The 21,394-nt window shown below is 33.2% G+C and overlaps 1 long non-coding RNA gene and 1 pseudogene across 2 annotated transcripts; both read left to right on the plus strand.

Moving 5' to 3' along the window:
• Positions 1–627: 627 nt before the first annotated feature.
• Positions 628–1,991, plus strand: LOC149224073 (uncharacterized). Of its 2 annotated transcripts, XR_016249028.1 has the most exons (4): positions 628–730; positions 908–1,081; positions 1,586–1,720; positions 1,862–1,991. It is a non-coding gene; the product is annotated as an uncharacterized LOC149224073 (long non-coding RNA). The 2 variants fall into 2 exon arrangements; XR_016249027.1 differs by lacking the exon at positions 628–730 and having other exon boundaries at positions 758–1,081.
• Positions 1,992–18,007: 16,016 nt separating this feature from the next.
• LOC149224074 (pectinesterase pseudogene) lies at positions 18,008–20,383 on the plus strand (annotated as a pseudogene).
• Positions 20,384–21,394: the final 1,011 nt, after the last annotated feature.

Below are 21,394 nucleotides of genomic sequence, written 5' to 3' on the forward strand. Positions count from 1 at the left end.
ACAACTTTGTTCCTGTGCTAGTTCCAACTTCCATTTGCTGTCAAACTTAGATCTAAAAGAGATTTATATGGTTTATCTCTTAGGCCTGACATCAAAATCTTAAAAATTTTCAGGTGCATCTGGAATTGGAATTAATGCTAGAGACGTTGTATCTCGCTGTGAACATCATTGGCAGATACCTTTCTATTCAGAGTATTGCAAGGAAGAATTTTCCATTACTTGCTATCGCTGCAATGTTTATAGCTAGCAAATATGAAGAGGTCTGTCCTCCACAGGTAGGATGACTTGCTCACATATGTAAGAAAGGATGTGTATATATCTAATTAAAAGAACACTTTGTTGGCTGTATAAAAGTACATACACCAGCAATATCTACTCCTACAGAAGATTACGCTTTATGCTGGAATCAGCACAAAAATTATATTATAATAGGTAACACAATATTGATAAGAGCTGGTTTATACTTGGCTACAGGTCAATGACTTCATCCGCATCTTCCCAAATGAATGCACGTTAGAACAGATAGTGGCCATGGTAATTAGCTCTAACTGATAATTCTTTGTCATTGATTGCAACATAGTCTCCAAACATTCAGATTGACTGATCAATTGATAATAACTCTTCGCAGGAGTCTACGATATTAAAGCAACTGAACTTCAAGCTTATAGTTCCCACTTGGCCATATGTATTCCTCCTTAGGTTTCTAAAGGCAGCTGATTCCAACAAAGTGGTAAAGTTTTGAATGACACCACTTTTTATATTGTTGAAAGTAGCCTGTGTGGCATTGATCAAATCTACTTTCGAAAATGCCTCATAAAATCTAGCATTCATGTTTTAAATTACTTTTCTTTATTGTATTCCTAATAATACCCTACTGTACTGACAAGTCGTACTATCTATTATTCAGATGGAAAATCTAGCATTCTTCTTGGTTGAGCTGTGTTTGCTTCAGTACATAATGAGCAAGTACAATCCATAAAATTTGTGTTAAGGGCTTTGAACACTTATCCGCTATGGAAGGCTTGTTTGTTGATGTGGTTTTTGAAATATTCAATGTATTTTTTAAGTTGTTTGTGCAAGCGTTTTCGATAACAGTAGTGAAGGCTTATCTGGATCTCAAAATATTGTGCATAGGTGATGCTTTTCCCTCCTCTAGTTAGTTCATTCTTGTTTATTCTGTGTTTCTACAAACATTTTGCAGTATGGTACACTTTTTATCGTTTTTGATAATATATCTCATGTATTTGATACTTGTAGACCTTTAATCCATAAAAACCAGCCCAAAAATCTCAGAAATAGACACCTATAAATATAAACTAGTCATCAAATTTCAAGGAATATTTTTTCATGGCACTGAAATCCTATTAAAATTTGGAACAAAATGCATATTTTCATATTTATGAGATGTATACTTTGTTTACTGAACTAGATTTGTATGTGTTCATATTGAAATCTTGTTACTATGTTTTAAATTGTGAGAAGCTTGATGGCTAAATGTTGTTTGCTTTATGATCCTTAGTTACCATTTGTGAAGTGTTTTAAGTAACTCGTTACGGCTGATCTTATGCTGGATCCTTTATCGAAGGTTTTTAATGTAGGTTCTGATTATAGCCGGTGTGATAACTTGCCAGGTACCAAAGGGACTGTCACATGCTTTGCATCATACTTGGTGTGCACCTCAATTTTCAATTCCATTATGGCATTAGCTGGGAATATCAATGTAAGACTTAAATTCTAAATACTGGACAGCCACACATTATGTTTATTTTATCAGCATTTTGTATCTTAAAATGTAGTTTGTCATCATTGTTTTATATATCTTACGATATTAGTTTTCATTATTTTGTTTTATATTTTGCAGTACTATGATGTTTGGAAGGAGTGCAATGGTGGCCTGTGCTATGATTTTTCAAATATGGAGAATTACTTAAACCAGGGTTCCGTTAGGGATGTCGTGGGGGTTGGCAGCCGAAAATTTGTCTCTTGTAGCCCCTTGGTTTATGAAGCTATGCTTATTGACTGTATGCGGAAGATGGAAGTTGGCATTCCAACACTCTTGGAGGATCGTGTTAAGTTGCTAGTTTATGCAGGAGAATATGATCTCATTTGCAATTGGTTAGGTAATGATACTGTATACATATAACATATTGTTTTTGTTTTGGACAATGACTTTATGATTTAGGTGTTAAGTCTGTTATTAACTTATTTGCAGTTGTGTTTTTCAGGCTTGTAAGTCTAATCTTCAAAATTGAAAAGTTAATTGTTCAAATTATGCGTCTTTCAGGCAATTCAAGATGGGTGAATTCCATGGATTGGTCTAGAAGTGAGAATTTCAAGAAGGCACCTACAAAATCCTTCCTTGTAGACGATAAGGAAGCAGGTTTAATAACCAGTTATGGACCACTCAGTTTTCTCAAGGTAAAAGGCACTCGATGATCATCTTTGATTTCGTTGTACAAGTAGATAATTTCTTCCTTATGGAATCTTCTATTTTGCTGCACCAGGTTCATGATGCAGGTCATATGGTCCCAATGGATGTATTGTGTGGAAGATTCCTGCTTATTATCTTACGAATCTATTCCAGGTGAGAATGATACGGGCTAGCAGACATTCAAAATGATTTTATTTATTTTTTTAAAATAATTTTTTATATTGTCTCTAGAGAGACAATAGTTTGAATTATGGACATTTATTTTTTTTTAAATAATTTTTTATAATTTTTTAAAGAGACAATAGTTTGAATTATGGACATTTATTTTATTTAAAATAATTTTTTATACTGTCTCTAGAGAGACAATAGTTTGAATTATGGACATTTATTTTTTTTAAATAATTTTTTATATTGTCTCTAGAGAGACAATAGTTTGAATTATGGAATTGTCTCTAAAAAGACAAAAATGTAATTGTCTCTAAAGAGACACAAATGAAATTGTCTCTAGAAAGACAAATCAAATTGTCTTTATAGAGACAATAATAATATGTGTTCTATATTGTCTTTATAGAGACAAATTTTTGAGACATTATATTTTGAGACACCCACTTAGAGACAATATTTAAGACAATATTTGAGTTTCTTTTTGTCTTAAGTTAAGACAATTGACTCAAATATTGTCTTAAATATTATTTTAAAACCCTCCTACATGTAGTCGTGTCTGAACGAACGGATCTCCCCACTGATACGCACTCTCCAATAGTTCATAGGTTACACAAATACGTGCATGGAAAGAAATATGCTAACTGACAGTCCTCCAAACCCAGCTCCTTTGCCACTACACTTCTTTCTTTCACACAACGCTTCTGAACAATGACAACATAGGTGGTTGATCGGCTTTGAAATGCCTCTTCCTCACAGGGCTCAACGCACAGCAAATCAAGAGTAACACTCAATGTTGACACCACGGAACCCACATCTCTAGCTCTGAGGTCGCATGCTCCTAGGCTCACCCTTATGCCCTCTTTTGGACAACACTAGACCACACACAACTCCACAGGCTCTTGCAGTGAGTCTCACCACACAAAACAGCCTCTCAAAAGCTCAGGTGAGCTCTAATACCATATTAAATATCAAAATTTGAAAACTTACAATGTGAGCTTGTTTATTTCAGTACCTATCACCATTATTTATACATCCATGAGCCGAAGCATCAACTGTTATCTCAAGCGACTCCTACCAACTATTAATTACCTGGCCTACTAATACTGCACTCTCCGTCATATAAACAGGTTTGCGGTCACAACAGTCACGGACGGGGTCATGATTAATACTCTAACAATTTCTATGTAATTTTTACATAACTAAACAAAAATAGTGAAATTTCAATTTTAGATATCAGGCGACGTACATATTCACGGAATATGATACTTCTGTTATTGGTACCCATGTAGATATCTTCACCATCACCGAAGCAAAACAAATCGACTTCCACTTTTGGGACAGCAGCAGACGTAAATAATATATCGAATATATCAATCGTTATCTGACTTACCTGGCGGTGCGAATCAACATAACATTACGGTCAATCATTAAATTTTTAGATTATTAAAAATAAATAAGTTGAAAATTAAAATGATTTTACGTTTTTACATGAGTGTAACAATGGAGTATGTTATAACACTGTTAAGCGAAGGTTACAGTTGAGCACTCCAAGTCTGTCGTCAATCGATAGAACAATTTCATGAAACGTAGATGCCATTCGTGTATTTGCAGAGCGTATGAAGAGAGAAGTGACCTTAGAGTGGAACATAAGAAAATAAATCCTTTACCAATTTAAGTACATTTGAACAACGTATGAACAGAGGAGTGACATTAGAGTGGAACATAAGCAAATAAATCTTTTAACCATTTCAGATTTGTTGTCAAAAAAAGCGTGGACGTGTTGAACATCCCAAAAATAGAATGAAAGGAAGGCAAAAACAGGAAATGATTAATGACCTTTCGGAAAACGACACCGGAATATGCTTACTCTATTTACCTAAATGTTTGAAAACGGGAGGCAATTTAGGTTAGCTTTCTTAGTTTATATATATTATATAATGAATATAACACAAAATATTAATCTGCTAATATTAATTTTAATTAAATGATAATTAATTTTATTAATTTTTAATGATATAGTATAAAATAATTAAAAATTTGATTTTAAGAAAAGAGGATTTAAAATTTTTATTTTTTTATTAAAAATATTGTGTATATTTTTTATATTTAATAATAAAAAATATTGTGCGTACGTTCTATATTTAATAATAAAAAATTATCGTTATTGTTTATCTAAAATTATTATTAATTTAATTGTATTTTATAAATGATTTGTGTTATTAAATAAATTTAAGCTATTTAGTTGATTTCTAACTTGTTTTTTGATAGTTTTTTTTTTTGAATTATGTGATAAGGCTAATATTATTATACTCTAAAATTAAAATTTATATGCATTAAACAAAATGTAAATGAAGGTAAATTAGTTTAGATCCATCTTAACTCCAAATCTATGAAATATTTAGAGGGATCAAACTTTTCAACAGGTAAACTTATTTTTTTCTTTTAAATATTTAATTTGACTTTGTTAAAACATTTATATAACATAACAATACAACATCTCTTCCGCACCAGACTAAAGAACGCACAAATACAAATGAAATAAAAAAAATTATATTAAAAATATAAAATAACAAAATAAGTTAATTAAAATAAAGTGAAGTATATGATTAAGTGAAGTATATGAATAAAATAATCATGATTATAAGAAAAAAAAATACAAAATTATATATATATATGTGGATGGAAAATATTATATAATGATTATGATTAAAACAAACTATATAATGTAATTATGGTAAATTTATTCTTAAATATGATTAAGAATTAAATATTTTTAAATATAAACACTTTTTCCCCAATATTTATAATTTAAAAGAGTATAATTTATAATATAATAAATAATAAATTTATTTTTAAATTTAGTTAAGAATTAAATATTTTTAAATATAAACACTTTTTAGTGAATATTTATAATTGGAAAAACTATAATTAATAATATAAAAAAAACTTTTAATGAAATATTCATTCACATTGCCGGTAGAGGTTGGGTCTCGTGGTCAATGGATGATCTGTTAAGTGGCCGTGCCGTTGTTAACTGGGAGCCATGGGGGATTCCTCCTAAAAATTATAGTGGTAACAGGTGGCATTCAACCCCGTGTAATGCTAATAAAATATCACTAGCGTTCCCGATTTTGCTAGTCAACAAAAAAAATATCCACTCACATCACGTTTTTCATCGTCCAATATTATATTTCTCGTTTCAGCTTTCTATTTCATGCCACACTTGACCATCAAAAGTGTTTTCCTTATCTAATATTAAATACCATTGGAAGTTTTTCAATCATTTAATGCATGCAGCCAAACTTAAATTATATTAATTAAGCAATTTGTGTGTTAGTGGTGATGAGTAAGTTGTGTTTTGTTGGCATATGTTACTGGTGATGCGTAAGTCTACTGTAATCATTTACATTGTAAGGGCCTAATAAGACACAGGACAATTCGAATCTTGGACGCATTTTTCTGTGCAAAAGGATTGTAACTTTACATTTTGAAAATTCGCTCGGCATCTCATATGCAAAACTTAATGTTGAAAGATTCCCTCGGCATCTCATATGCAAAACTTAATGTTGCGAGATTCTCGTTATCTCGTCAAAACAGGATGGACAGCCCTCAAAAAACAGACTTCAGCTACAGCATATTACTTTTAGAAACCCCAAAAACAGCGAATACAAGGCGAGGTAAAAGAAACGTTTTCAACAAAAACAAAATGTTATAAATCATAAAAGATTTTTCTAGACTGAACGAGAGAGTTTTCAAATGCCTTGGAATGGAGAATGGTAGTGTTTACTTTTAAAACCAGACCACCTCTTTTTCGCCAGCTATACCGCTATCCTCTGCGTTATGTGAATGTTCCTTTAAATATATAGTATTAATATATGTATTCATTTACACATATATTGTATTAATATCTGTATTCCTTTGTGTAAATGATTGAAAGATATGGAGTTAAGAACAATAGTTGTGTTTTGAATCTCGCGAAAGTACTTCAAGGAAAAATGTTGATAGAGTTTTGTTTCATATCTATTTATCATAACCTTTAAAAGAAAAACACTAAATGTTCGTAATTGAAACACTTTTTTCTTTTCAACAAAAGAAATTTAATATCATATAATTTCTAAAATTATATTTAGGAAAATGTTTAAAATTATATCATAAAATTTCTAAAATTATTTGTTTTTAAGTTAGCTCAGAATTTTAGAAAATCAAAATCATTTTTTTTGTATTAGGTCGGAAATTTAGAAAATAAAGATCGTTAAGAAAACAACACCCTATTACCTATATAAAAGTAATCATTTCAAGCAACTACAATAAAAAACCATATTTTATTCTTATTCACAATATCCCGTGCTCTATCGCAATTCACAATGACATAGTCCATATAGGTTGTTTTACCTACATCAATTGAAGAAACATTTTAATATGCTAAGACCCTTGGATGCACATTACGAAGATAGGACACATTACAAAAAAAGGGTTTGCATGTCTTCAGTAGCACTAGCATTTCTCACAAGCATATACCCATGCTAGAATCACAAAGAAAGCTTTGTATGCTTTCACCAAACAATTATCACACTATATTTCTATCGAACACATTAAGACAAAACGAAAATGCACTCTCTTCCAAGAAAGAACATTTGATTAGAAGATGATTGTTAGTATCATCATAACTCTTAAATAAAAGAAATTTATTAGGTTTAACTTTATTTCTTTTCTATATATGATCACATGTAAAGTTTTTACTATTTAGTAGAAACTACATAAAAACATATTTGGTAGACGGGTAAATTTAAATATTTTTATGTAGCATCACATAGGATTCTTTTGAGATTATTCATAACAAGCTATTTAAACATTATAGTAGAGTCTCCCAAGGGATTCTTTGACAAAGTAATCTTATCAACTAGCTCCATATATCTCACATGATATTTGAGTTTTTCCACAAATCCACCCCGAAATTTTTGTTTGATCCTCCCCTCTAAGTTCAAATCTTACCCCTCAAAGTTATTATTTCCCAAATATGGTTGTCAATTAATATAAAACGATATGTGCTATCATGACAACTTTCTATTTTACAAAGGTTAAATCATATTTCCTAAAACACTAAAATATTTTTCACTTCCTCCGCCAATTGAACATTCACCCAATTCCCCATCTTGTACAATAAACCACCTCCCATTTAAGAGACTCCCACAACCATTAATTTTAATATAATTCAAACATTGTGTATATATATATATATATATATATATATATATATATATATATATATATATATATATATATATATATCTAGAGACTTACTTTTTAGAGAAACTTCTTTACATCATGGAGATAATCTTTGTAATAATATTATAAACATTATTATAGAGAGAAATATGCTTGAATTCTTCAAATGTATAAGGCTCATTACTCTCTACTATGAGAGAAATAAATGTAGCATTAAAGTTGGCTAACACTATCCCATGGAAAGTTGTTTTCTTATAGTTTTCATAAGACCCCCTTCAATGAGTTTCAAGAAGAACAAGCATAATTATATTTACTAACCATTAGATCCTACTCTCTTTCTCCCTTAAGATAATGAAAAAGTATTTGAACATATACATTACAATATTTTTAATTAGAATTACAATATGAGGTTCATATATAAAACTTGAAAAAAAAAAAGTCATTAACTAACTCTTCTTCTTTTTAAACATTCCCAAAGTGATGTATACCAACTCTTAATAAATCCTCAATGTTTTTCACCTCCACACCATATTATCCTATTATTTTCCAAACGGAATTTATATCTAAAAGTTTCCTTCCCCTTTAAATTTCCATTTCAGTCATGCTTAGGTTTTTAGCCCGATGTTAATGTCTTTAGGCTAAAAAACTACCTATTATGGCTATTTAAAGGGGATGAAAACTTTTGCATGTATAGAATGGGTCCATACACTTTTATGATATAATACCAAACGATATACTTGGACTAACATCCGATTCTTTTGTTGTGATGGAGGAGCTAGCACCATTGTCTACCTTCTTTGCACCCTTTCTCAAATACTTCCTCCTAAATTAAGTACTTTTGGTCAAAACTCTAATACTAAAACCCTAAATCAAATTTACTTTACCTCCAATAATCTTGGTACTAAAGTGAATCCACTTAGATAAAATTTTACATGCATAAACACCCTCATCTACCTTCTTTGCACACTTTTTCAAACATTTCCTCCTAAAATAAATACCTTGTATCAAAACTCTATAAATAAAATAATTAAAACCCTAATTTAATTCCATTTTACTTCCAAAATCCTTGCTACCTACCTAAATTCACCTTGCAAAAACCATTAGACCTACATTAATTTATGTTCCACTTACATAAAAATTACATACACAAAGTGGATATAAAAATTTGAATGAAAAGACACCAAACCTATTCTTGGGTTATCATCCAATCTAAAAATTTAAATGAAAGGACACCAAATCCTATTCTTAGGTTATCATCCAATCTCTTTCCAATGGAGGTATGACCCTTGTCAACCTTCCAACTGCACTCATGTGCAACTACCAATATCGAAGAGACTTGATCAATGCCTATCCCCAAACTTCGATGGCTATATCTAGATTCATCTTGTTCGTAGAAATTGAGTTCCCTACAAAAAAAAATCGATCTAAACCTCCTTTTATGTACTCTAGCGCATCAGTTGAGTAGTCTACTCTGGCATTAGCCATTTCTTATAGCCACGCGGTAAGGTTTTATTTTTTGGAATCACTTCTTGTTTTGAAGATACAATGATGTATCGTAAGGATTAATTCTTGGGAATCATATACCTAGGCAGATATGAAAAGGGATAAAAACTTCATCAAAGGATAATCTTTTACAAACGTATTTGCAAGTAAAAGATTCAGCTTTATTATTAATTTGTTTAAAGTGGATATTTACATTAATTATAGTTTTTTGAAATATTTTACATTTGATGAATAATAGTAGAATTTAGTCCTAGTTCCTAGTTCTTGTACAGCCTATTTCCCAAATCTACAAAACTGGTTTTTTTTAACCGTTGAAAAAGGTTAAAAAGGTTAAAAAAGAAAAGATAATTCCAAAATCTACACCATCTTCAATTTTTTCTAAAAGACTTCCCAATATTTCACTGTACAAACAAGTAGAAAATTGGCCAACTTACTTAATGAAACGAGGCAAATCAAAAGGATGAGCTACGGCATGGAATCTCACTAATCTGTGACTTCTACCGTCTAGATTTCTATCTAACTGTTAAGTGAAAACTAATCCTTTTTACTACAGTGATGCACATATCTTGTACCTTACGGATTACCTACATTACCTTAATAAAAACGGACTACGATATCGAATCTGAGAAGTGACCTTTTAGATTATAGAGAACAACATGTAATGAAAATCAATGTTGAAATCCATTGCGAGTTTGGTTGCAGTGTCAACGATCAAAACTGAATTGATCCTCGAATTGAACAATACTATAAGAAACAATCACAGCTTTAGGGCGAGAATAATCTGCCGATTTGATGTGTGAGCCACACAGTAATGATAAAATTGCAACCCTAGAAGAGAATAACACTAGATTAATGTTAGCCACATAACCGAAAATTGCAATGCTATAAGAGCACTCCTTGAAGAGTTCATTCCCACCGAGCGAAGCCGAGCTATTCTGAAGTGTGCAAATTTATATTCGAGTTATTTGGCTGGAATTTATTTTAGTACTTCCTAGGGTCCATCGTTCTGAAAGTTCTTGACCTAGCATCCACATGACGAGTTTTGTAAGGAGCAACGTTCGAGTCTACTGCGACGAAGAACGGAAGGCTCCAAACTCGAAAAAACGGTCCATCCTTGCTACCCTGACTTTAATTATGCTACTCCTTCACATCGTTGGTGTGTCAATGGGAACTCCTGTTACTTCCAGTGAAGTCCCCGACAACCCCCAAGGTAGGAAAGTATTGTCTAATTTAGTAAAGTCGGTCTATAGCCAGACAAGATTTCCCCACCGATGTGTGTCATCTTTGGCATCATATCGTGGCTTCGAGACAACATCACCCGATATTTTGATAAGTTTAGCCTTGACGGAGAGCATGGAACATGCACAACATGCTTACGAATTGTCCATGAGTCTAGATAGTGATATGATGATGTGAGATAAACAAGGATTCTTTATATGCGGAATTAAATACTTTAAAGAATCTAAAAACTGGATGCCCAAATGTAAAAGCTTACCTCTAGCCATTGATGTCACTTTTGTTTTATTAATTGTTGTAGAAGTTTTCTCAGTTCAACAATGGTTTTGCTTTGGGCTCTTTTTCCGAGTTGTCTTGAACTTTATGATATCAGCTTGCACACGCTGCTCGAACAAGAAACGAGTAGTCCAGAGTAACCAACAAAGGGCATTAACCGGATGCATAAGCTGTAAAATTTTATAGACACCAAATAAAACAGTGCAAAACTAAGAAACCATAATTCTGCAGCCTAGATTCCATGAACGAGACAAACGATTACTGCTTTGATAATCAAAACCCACGACAGAAATCCAGAGATGGGCCCTAACATATAAAATCCATCAATATTATTTTGTGCATAGCAGCACTTGGATTACGCTATAAAGGACATAAGTTCATCAGTATGATAACAACATCACGATATGAATGGCAACACTGTAGCACACGATAAAGTAAATTGAAAGAAATATCAGAAAGGAAACATAGCTTTGAGACTAAGATTGTGCTAGCATATGCGGCTGATTCGATGAACTCTGTAATTAGAAATGCCTCGTGGAGATTAGTATTGTAACACAACTTTCATGCCAGCAGAAAAGAAAAAGGATACAGAAAATATGAGGGCACTTCCAAGCTCTGCTCTCTTAACTTGATGGTGTAAAACTGAAGAGGATTGAGATGCAAGCTTGGGGACCAAATAGAAACATATATAGCCAAGCTTCCATCAAGCTTCTGTTGGCTATGTGTCAGGTGTTCCATAGATCATGGTAGACAACTCCAGATGGAGTAATGGACCACTTCAGAAGCTCCAACAAGAAATTAATTAACTGCAGTTGATTTCCGTAATTTAAGGAAATTACTGCAGTTGGTTTCCAGAAATTAAGGAAATAACTGCAGTTCACTTTCGTAATTGTAGGCAGCAGTTGGGAAAACTTAATGGAGCTTAACATTCTCCCACTTGGTCCATACTTCCAAACTTAATGTCTCATCTTAAAACCCATTGATAATCTGTATTAAGTAATAGATACATGAATCATGGCGATAAGTCCTCTAATGACAAGTATTATCTTCTATGTATTACTATGTATTTATTCTTATTATAATTTATGTGGCAACAATTTCTTAATGAATAAACCTTATGTTTATTCCTGGTCCTACACAAATTAGTTTTCTCAAATCAAATTAAGGTTCACATAAATATGAGAAAAACATCACAATAATTAAGAATTTCATTAAAATAATATTGTCCATACAATGAGAAACTACATAATGGAACCATGTCCTATATTCATTACATGATCCTTGAATTTAAATGGTGGCATGCCCTTAGTCAAAGGATCAGCGATCATCAACTCAGCACTGACGTGCTCAATGACCACTTTCTTTTCTTTAACACATTCCCTTATAGCTAAATACTTAATGTCGATGTGTTTATTTCGACTTCCACTTTTGTTGTTTTTAGCCATAAAAACAGCAGCTGAATTGTCGCAATATATTCTCAATGGCTTAGAGATAAAATCCATAATTCTAAGCCCAGAAATGAAACTCTTAAGCCATACACCATGTAAAGTAGCCTCAAAACAGGAGACGAACTTGGCTTCCATAGTGGAAGTGGCAATTAAGGTCTGCTTGGCACTCCTCCATGATACAGTTCCACCGGCCATCATAAAAATGTATCATGATGTTGATTTGTGTGAATCAACACATCCAGCAAAGTCAAAGTCTGAGTAGACAATGACTTCCAAAGTGTCCGTCCGTCTATACATAAGCATGTAGTTTTTGGTTCCTTGAAGGTACCTCATTACCTTCTTTGCAACTCTCTAGTGGTCTAAACTTGGATCACTCTCATATCGTCCCAACATTCCCACAACAAATGCAATGTTAGGTCTCGTGCAGACTTGAGCATACATTAGGCTTCCGACAGCAGAATCATATGGAATGTTATTCATTTGTTCCCTTTCAAAGTCGTTCTTCGGGCATTGGTTCAAATTGAACCTATCACCCTTCACAATGGGAGCTACACTTGGTGAACAATCCTTCATCTGAAATCTCTCTAAAAATTTATTAATATAGGTTTCCTGTGACAGACCCAAGATGCCTCGAAATCTGTCTCTATGGATCTTAATGCCAATGACATAAGATGCCTCACCCATATCCTTCATATCAAAATTTTTAGAGAGGAATTGCTTCACCTCATGTAGCAAACCCTTATCATTGGTTGCTAGCAAAATGTCATCCACATATAAAACAAGAAAACAAATTTTAATCCCACTAACTTTCAGATATATACGTTGATCCATAATGTTTTCTACAAAACTGAAAGAAGAAATTACGTTATGGAATTTCAAATACCATTGGAGGGATGCTTGTTTTAAACCGTATAATGACTTCTTGAGCTTGCAAACCAATTGCTCACCATCACTAGAGGGGAATCCTTCAGGTTGTTTCACGTAAACCTCCTCCTCTAGATCTCCATTAATAAAAGCCGTTTTCACATCCATTTGTTGCAACTCCAAGTCAAAATGGGCTACTAATGCCATAATAACGCGCAAGGAATATTTCTTAGATACAGGAGAAAAAGTTTCTATGTAGTCGATTCCTTCTTTCTGAGTGAATCTCTTAGCAACAAGTCTTGCCTTGTATCTCTCAATGTTGCCCAACGAGTCTTTCTTTGTCTTAAATACCCATTTACATCCAATGGCTTTTTCACCATTAGGAAACTCAACAAGATCCCAAACTTCATTACTCTTTATGGAATTCATCTCTTCCTTCATGGCATCATACCATAATTCTGATTCTTTGCAACTCATGGCTTGTGAAAAGGACTCGGGATCATTTTCGGCTCCAATGTTGTAGTCAGATTCTTGCAGATACACAACATAATCATCAGGAATTGTTGATCTCTTTGGTCTAGTAGATCTTCTTAATGTTGTACCATCATCTTCCTGAGAAGTATGTGGTTCAACTTGTTGTTCAAAAGTTCTTGGCAACTCTTGAACTACCTGATCTACTGGAATGTCGTCAACAGCTTGTGGAACTTCAACAATTGGTTGTTCAACACCAGTTTGTACTTGAGGGGTGCTATGAACAATAACCAATCCATGACTTGAGGTGGAAGGTTGATATTCTGAATGATCCTTCTCAGAAACTATGTTCCTGGTTTGATTTCTCCCACTGATCAAGTCATTTTCAAGAAACTTTGCATTTCTTGATTCCACAATCCTAGTGCTATGAGATGGACAATAAAATCTGTAACCTTTAGACCTTTCAGCATATCCAATGAAATACACACTAATGGTCCTTGGGTCATGCTTCTTCTCTTGTGGATTATATATTCTCATTTTAGACGGGCATCCCCAAACGCACATATGTTGCAATCTCGGTTTCTAACCTTTCCATAATTCAAATGGCATTTTAGGAACAATCTTGGTTAGAACTCAGTTTAATATATAGACTGTCATCTTAAGTGCTTCAGTCCACAAGGATTTAGGAAGATTGGAGCTGCTAAGCATACTCCGCACCATGTCCAATAATGTTCGGATTCTTCTTTCTGCTACATCATTCTGGTTGGGTGAACCAGGCATGGTGTATTGGGCAACAATCCCATACTCTCGAAGAAATTTTGCAAATGGCCCAGGTGCTTGTCCATCTTTTGTGTATTTACCATAATATTCTCCACCTCTATCTGATCTCACGATCTTAATTTTCTTGTCGCATTGTTTCTCTACTTCAGCCTTAAAGATCTTAAAGGCATCTAATGCTTCGCTCTTTTTATGAAGCATGTAGAGATACTTATATTGTGAGTAATCATCTATAAAGGAGATGAAGTATCTCTGACCATGTGAGTCCATGTCTGGACTATATATATCAGTATGTATGTTCTCTAATATGTCCGAACTCCTATTGGCACCTTTCTTTGACTTGTTGGTCTGCTTTCCCTTTATGCAATCCACACAAGTCTCAAAATCAGTAAAATCCAGAGTATTAAGTACTCAAGTTCATTTACCAATCTTTTAATTCTTTCTATGGAGATATGACCAGTCTCCGGTGCCATAATTTAGAGGAATCTTCATTAATAACACATCTTTTAGTGCCAGTGTGAACATGAATTGAATCATAAGTGACATTGTTTTGTAAATTAATACAGTAAAGAACATTAGACAAAATACCACTCCCAACATAATAAGATTTATAAAATAGACTGAAAGATTTTTCTGAAAAGTTAATGGAATATCCAAAAAGTACAATCCTTGAGACTGAAATCAAGTTTCTAGAAAAACTTGGAACATAAAAGGTCTTTTCTAATTCTAAAACAAAGCCACTACTTAAAGTTAAATAACATGTTCCTATAGCTTCCACATGTGAGCCCATCTTGTTTCCTGATAAGATGCTTTGCTCACTTCCCATCAGCTTCCTTAGGTTTTGCAAACCTTGCAAGGAATTCGAAATGTGAATTGTTGATCCAGAATCAATCCACCATGTGTTAATATTGGCGTTAACCATATTAGATTCATAGCAAACAAACGAGATTAAATTACCTTTATCCGCAAGCCATTTCTGAAATTTGGCGCATTCCTTCTTCATGTGTCCCTTCTTTTTACAGAAGAAACACTTGGAATCATTCTTGATATCGGCACGGGGAGGTACTTTACCTTTCCCTTTCCGATTGGCTTGAGATTTGCCCTTTCCACGCGTTGTCAGCATTGCACTTTCTCCCAGTTCCATCACCAGTCTCTCTTCCTCTTGAACACACATGGTCATGAGTTCATTAATTGATCATTTATCCTTATGTGTATTGTATGAGATTTTTAAAGGTCCGTATTGGTGCGGAAGAGTGTTCAAGATGTAGTGCACCAGGAAAGACTCTGATATTTCAACCTCAAGTTTCTTCAATTGAGCCACAGTGTCCCTCATCTGCATGATGTGCTCGCGCACACCTTTCACACTGTTGAGCCTTAGGGATGAAAACTTCATGATTAGGGTGCTTGCCAGTGCCTTGTCTGAAGTGACGAATTGATCATCAATGGACTTCAACAAGTCTCAGACCTTTTCATGCTGATCAACGGAACCACGAATACCAGTTGAAATTTTAGTCTTAATGAACATCATTCTTAGACGATTGGATCGCTCCCATCGTTCATAAAGCGTAATGTCCCTTGCAGTGCTGGTATTAGTGAGTGCCAGTGGTTCATCTTTCCTAATAGCATAGTCTATGTCCATCCACCCCAAATGAAGGAGAACCCTCTCCTTCCAAACTTTATAGTTATCTCCCTTAAGTTCAGGGATATCACAACGAATTTCAGAGAAATTTGCAAGTTGTACAACTGCATCAAAATTAAAAAATCACATGCTTATGTTAAAATTGAGGCTTAAATAAAATTTCATGTTTTACCAATGTAAATCATGCTCAAAATTGAATCTAATGACATAAAAATTGCCTGTGGGCTAAATTTTTAATTCAAGCAGATTCAATTATTCAATTATTCATAGTTTTGAACTTTATGATAAAACTATTAATTCATAACTCCTGTGGGTAAGTTATGAAATTTTATCCTAATTAATTACATAAATATAATAAAAATTCATGTGGGATAAAATTTATTATATTTAGTATAATTAATTACAATTTAATGTCTAAATAATCTTTATGTGATCCTAACCAATCATAATATATAATTTTATTTAATTAGAGATGTTGTGGCTATTCTCTAATTAATTAAAATTATATGGATCACTAGACATTATTTCTTACATAAATTGCATAAACAAAACTATACACAGTACTTCACATTTCATGCTAAGTGAAATGGCGTATACACAGTTTAATATGAAGCAATTTAAAAAATATGAAAAGCGGAAACAATTACCGCACTGACGAAACACTTAAAAATTTACTTATAAAATTATAAACAAATCTTAACCAAAGTAAAAATAATGTTTCGTGAAAAGAATAAGTCAAAATGATATTTTAAATAAACTCCATATTACTCCATACTAATATAACCAGAACTATAAGTGACATAGTATGAGTAAAAACTCCAAGAAATATCAGTATTACTGTAAATTATGGCAATAATTCCTCACAAGATAAAATAAAATTAAAGCAATGTTGTAAATTTGCACACATCAAGGTAGAGACAAATTAAGGCTCTGATACCAAATGTGAGATAAACAAGGATTCTTTATATGTGGAATTGAATACTTTAAAGAATCTAAAAACTGGATGCCTAAATGTAAAAACTTACCTCCATCCATTGATGTCACTTTTGTTTTATTAATTGTTGTAGAATTTTTCTTAGTTCAACAATGGTTTTGCTTTGGGCTCTTTTTCCGAGCTGTCTTGAACTTTATGATATTAGCTTGCACACATTGCTCGAACAAGAAATGAGTAGTCCAGGGTAACCAACAAAGTGCATTAACCGGATGCCTAAGCTGTAAAATTTTATAGACTCCAAATAAAACAGTTCAAAACTCAGAAACCATAATTCTGTAGCCCAGATTCCCTGAACAAGACAAACGATTATTGCTTTGATAATCAAAACCCATGACAGAAATCCAAAGATGGGCCCTAACATATAAAATCCATCAATATTATTCTGCGCATAGCAGCACTTGGATTACGCTATAAAGGACACAGGTTCATCAGTATGATAACAACATCACGATATGAATGGCAACACTGTAGTGCACCATAAAGTAAATTGAAATAAATATCAGAGAGGCAACATAACTTTGAGACTAAGAATGTGCTAGCATATGCAGCTGATTCGATGAACTCTGTAATTAGAAATGCCTCGTGGAGATCAGTATTGTAACACAATTTTCATGCCAGCACAAAAGAAAAAGGATATAGAAAATATGAGGGCACTTCCAAGCTCTGCTCTCTCAACTTGATGGTGTGAAACTGAAGGGGATTGAGATGCAAGCTTGGGGACCAAACAGAAACATATATAGGCAAGTTTCCATCAAGCTTCTGTTGGCTATGTGTCAGGTGTTCCACAGATCATGGTAGACAACTACAGATGGAGTAATGGACCACTTCAGAAGCTCCAACAAGAAATTAATTAACTGCAATTGATTTTCATAATTTAAGGAAATTCCTACAGTTGGTTTCCAGAAATTAAGGAAATAACTGCAGTTCACTTTCGTAATTGTAGGCAGCAGTTGGGAAAACTTAATGAAGCTTAACAGATGAATGAAAGAGAACGGGCGGCATGGCAAGATTGTGTTGAGCTTTTCCAAGATACGTTGGACAGTCTCAATGTTTGTTTAAGCAACAATTCAGTCAAGAAAGATATCCCAAATTTGCTGAGCGCGGCTTTGACGAACCAGGAACCCTGCTTGAATGGTTTTCGTGACTTCAATTTAACAGACAACAGTAACATAAAAGCTCTGATGTCGACCAGAGCTGTTAATGTGTCAGAATTAACGAGCAATTAGCTTTGCATGTACAAGCTTTCCAGCTTCAAAAATCGCCCTCTGTTGAGTTCAGAAAGAGAGTAGGAGTTGGACTCTCACTAGAGTCTGATCGAGAGAGATGGTTTTCCAGGATGGTTATCAGCCGATGACCGAAGGCACTTACAATCCTCCAGACAAGCGCACGTCATTTTTGCCAAAGATGGTTCTGGCAATTACTTGACGATCACCGAAGCAGTAAATGCGATGCCTTCCAAGTCCAAGAGGAGACATATCATCTACGTCAAAGCCGAAGTTTACAAGGAGAACGTGGACATATTGAAGACCAAAACCAATTTGATGTTAATTGGCGATGGCAGGGACTGAACCATCCTCACAGGAAGCAAGAATGTTTTAGATGGTTCAACTACGTTCAAGTCTGCCACTTTGGGTAAGATTTTAAAATTGGTTTTTTGAATATACTTTCTTATATTTATACATTGCTCTGGATATTGTTCTATTGGACAAATATTAAATTGTATAATTGTTTTGTTATTAAATATATCGTTACAAAATATTTTTAATTTATTTTATTGATAAATCATCATATTGGAATAAAACTTATTTACGAATTAAATGTTTTCGGCATAAAGTGAGAAAAATCATGATATAGAAATAAAACTTATTTACAAATTAAGTGAAAATATAACTCATTATATTGCAATAAAATTTATGTGCTGAGAATAAATATCTATAGCTGAATATTGTTATATATATATATATTAAAATTATATATATATATATATATATAATAGAGAGATTATATATATATATATATATATATATATATATATATTTAAATTATATATATAAAACAGAGAAATTATAATTTAATATATATATAATAAAATTATAATTTAATTAATATATATGATCTTTTTAAATTAATTTATCTAATTGAACATGTATAGTGGTTAAAGTTTTTATAAATTAATGCTTGTAAATATTTATTTATCTTTTGCTTTTTGCTTTTTAATTAATATGGTTAAGCTAATCAAAAATTTTATTTTATACCCATAAATAAAAAAACATTAAACGACAAATGTATAACTTCTCAGATGTATTAAATGATAAATGGTCTTTAAACAATTTCTCTTTAATTTATATAATTGCATTTCAAAAGAGATTGGATGTCGTTAACTCTACTTAGACTCTAAACAATTAATATATTCATAAATTTAGGTAGTGTATAATTCCCAAATGTTTTTCCAGTTTGTTTTGTTTGTTCTGTGTGCAATGACAAACTGCCTGTGTGCATTAATTGTTTCTGAATGAGGTTCTAATGTATAACTTATCAAATGTATTTAGCCTTTATGCGATAGTTGTTTCTGAATCAGGATCTAATGTATAACTTGTCAAATGTATTAACGGTTCTTGTTTTTCCCATATTAAACGAAAAATTGTTTTTTGTGCGATAGCTGTTTCTAGAAGAGGATTCATTGCGAGAGACATGACGTTCGAGAACACTGCTAAACCTCAAAAGCACCAGGCCATAGCACTTCGAGTAGGTGCAGACTTCTCGGTGGTATATCGTTGCAGCATCAAAGGATACCAGGACACTTTATATGTTTACTCCATTCACCATTTTTACAGAGAAGTAGATATCTATGGAACGATTGATTTTATCTTTGGCAACGCAGCCACGATAATCCAAAATAGCAATATCTTGGTTAGAAGGCCTATGAGACAACAAAAGAACACAATTACAGCTCAAGGAAGAACTGATCCCAATCAAAACACCGGAATTTCCATTCGTAATTGCAGGGTAAGCCCAGCTCCCAATCTGCAAGATGTTAAAAAGTCCATCCAAACATACCTTGAAAGACCGTGGAAGCAATACTCTCGGACAATGTTCATGCAATCCATTCTGGACGATTTGATCGATCCCGCCGGGTTGTTCGAATGGCAAGGAAGCTTTGCACTTCAAACATTGTACTATGGCGAGTATATGAACAGAGGCGTCAGTGCATTAACATCAAGACGTGTCCGTTGGCATGGAATTCATGTTATCAAAAGCGCCACTGAAGCAGCTAGATTCACAGTTGGCCAATTCATTTTGGTAATTTGTGGATTCCTGCTGCAAGAATTCCCTTTACCCTTGGATTGATATGATGAATATCACAAAACCAGATATTTGATATTCATTTAAATTCTATCATTAAGCAACCCTTCCTATGTCCAATGTTCCAGTCTATATCCTATAGGACGTGCATAATAATTCTACCCGTGCAAAAGTAGTAAAGAAAATAATGTAGTACACTTAACTTTCTATGCCATTTTATGTGTTACTTTCTCCATAATGATGCGAAGGATTCCATTATAACAATAATTAAATGTTAGTGACAATCTAGGGGAGAGATTCCTAATGTTGTGCAGGGACCAATAATTGATATAGCACTAGTCCCACCGAACTACCATAAATTGAGACTTTTGAAACCAATATTTAAACAAAAATAAATAACATTAAGTATAAATAGGTATTAATTTATGTCCAAAATTTCCCCATACATTTACTGGGCCCACAACTGTCGATAAATAATATTTTACTAGTTAAAACTGTAAACCATATTGACTCAACTAGAAAACAGCTAAAACCATAAAGGCTTCCAAAATGGCCTATTCCAAAAGTACAAAGCAGCAGTCACTTCAACCCCCACTCATCAGAACTGCAGCATTGCATCCCAAAGGAATATGCCTACCTGCACATAACAAAAGGGAATGTATGTCAGCCATAACTGCTGTGTTGTTCAACAACTAAACACCCTATGTTCAATAAATGACACCCAACCCAATAACATTTAAACCCACTTTGTGCAATAAATGACACCCAGACCCAATAACTGCAATAAATGACACCCAACTCACTCTATTTCTCATTAGAACATATCAAAGCACATGGATCAACAAATAACCAATTCACAACCATTAGATCACATCAAATTAAATCCAGACCACACATTCAAAATGAAGCCATTGCAATCCATGTGCATCCATGTCCACCAATTAAATTCAAGTGTCCAAAACTATAAAAGAAGTCCACCCACTGTTGAAGTTGCATCTTATGCTTTCAAACCATTCAGCAAACTTGAAGACAACATCACAAAACAATTTCCAATATAACCA

Source organism: Pinus tabuliformis, chromosome Q (genome assembly GCF_031772625.1).
Source record: "Pinus tabuliformis cultivar Carrire ecotype Pingquan chromosome Q, CPIR1, whole genome shotgun sequence".
NCBI classification, from domain to species: Eukaryota; Viridiplantae; Streptophyta; class Pinopsida; order Pinales; family Pinaceae; genus Pinus; species Pinus tabuliformis.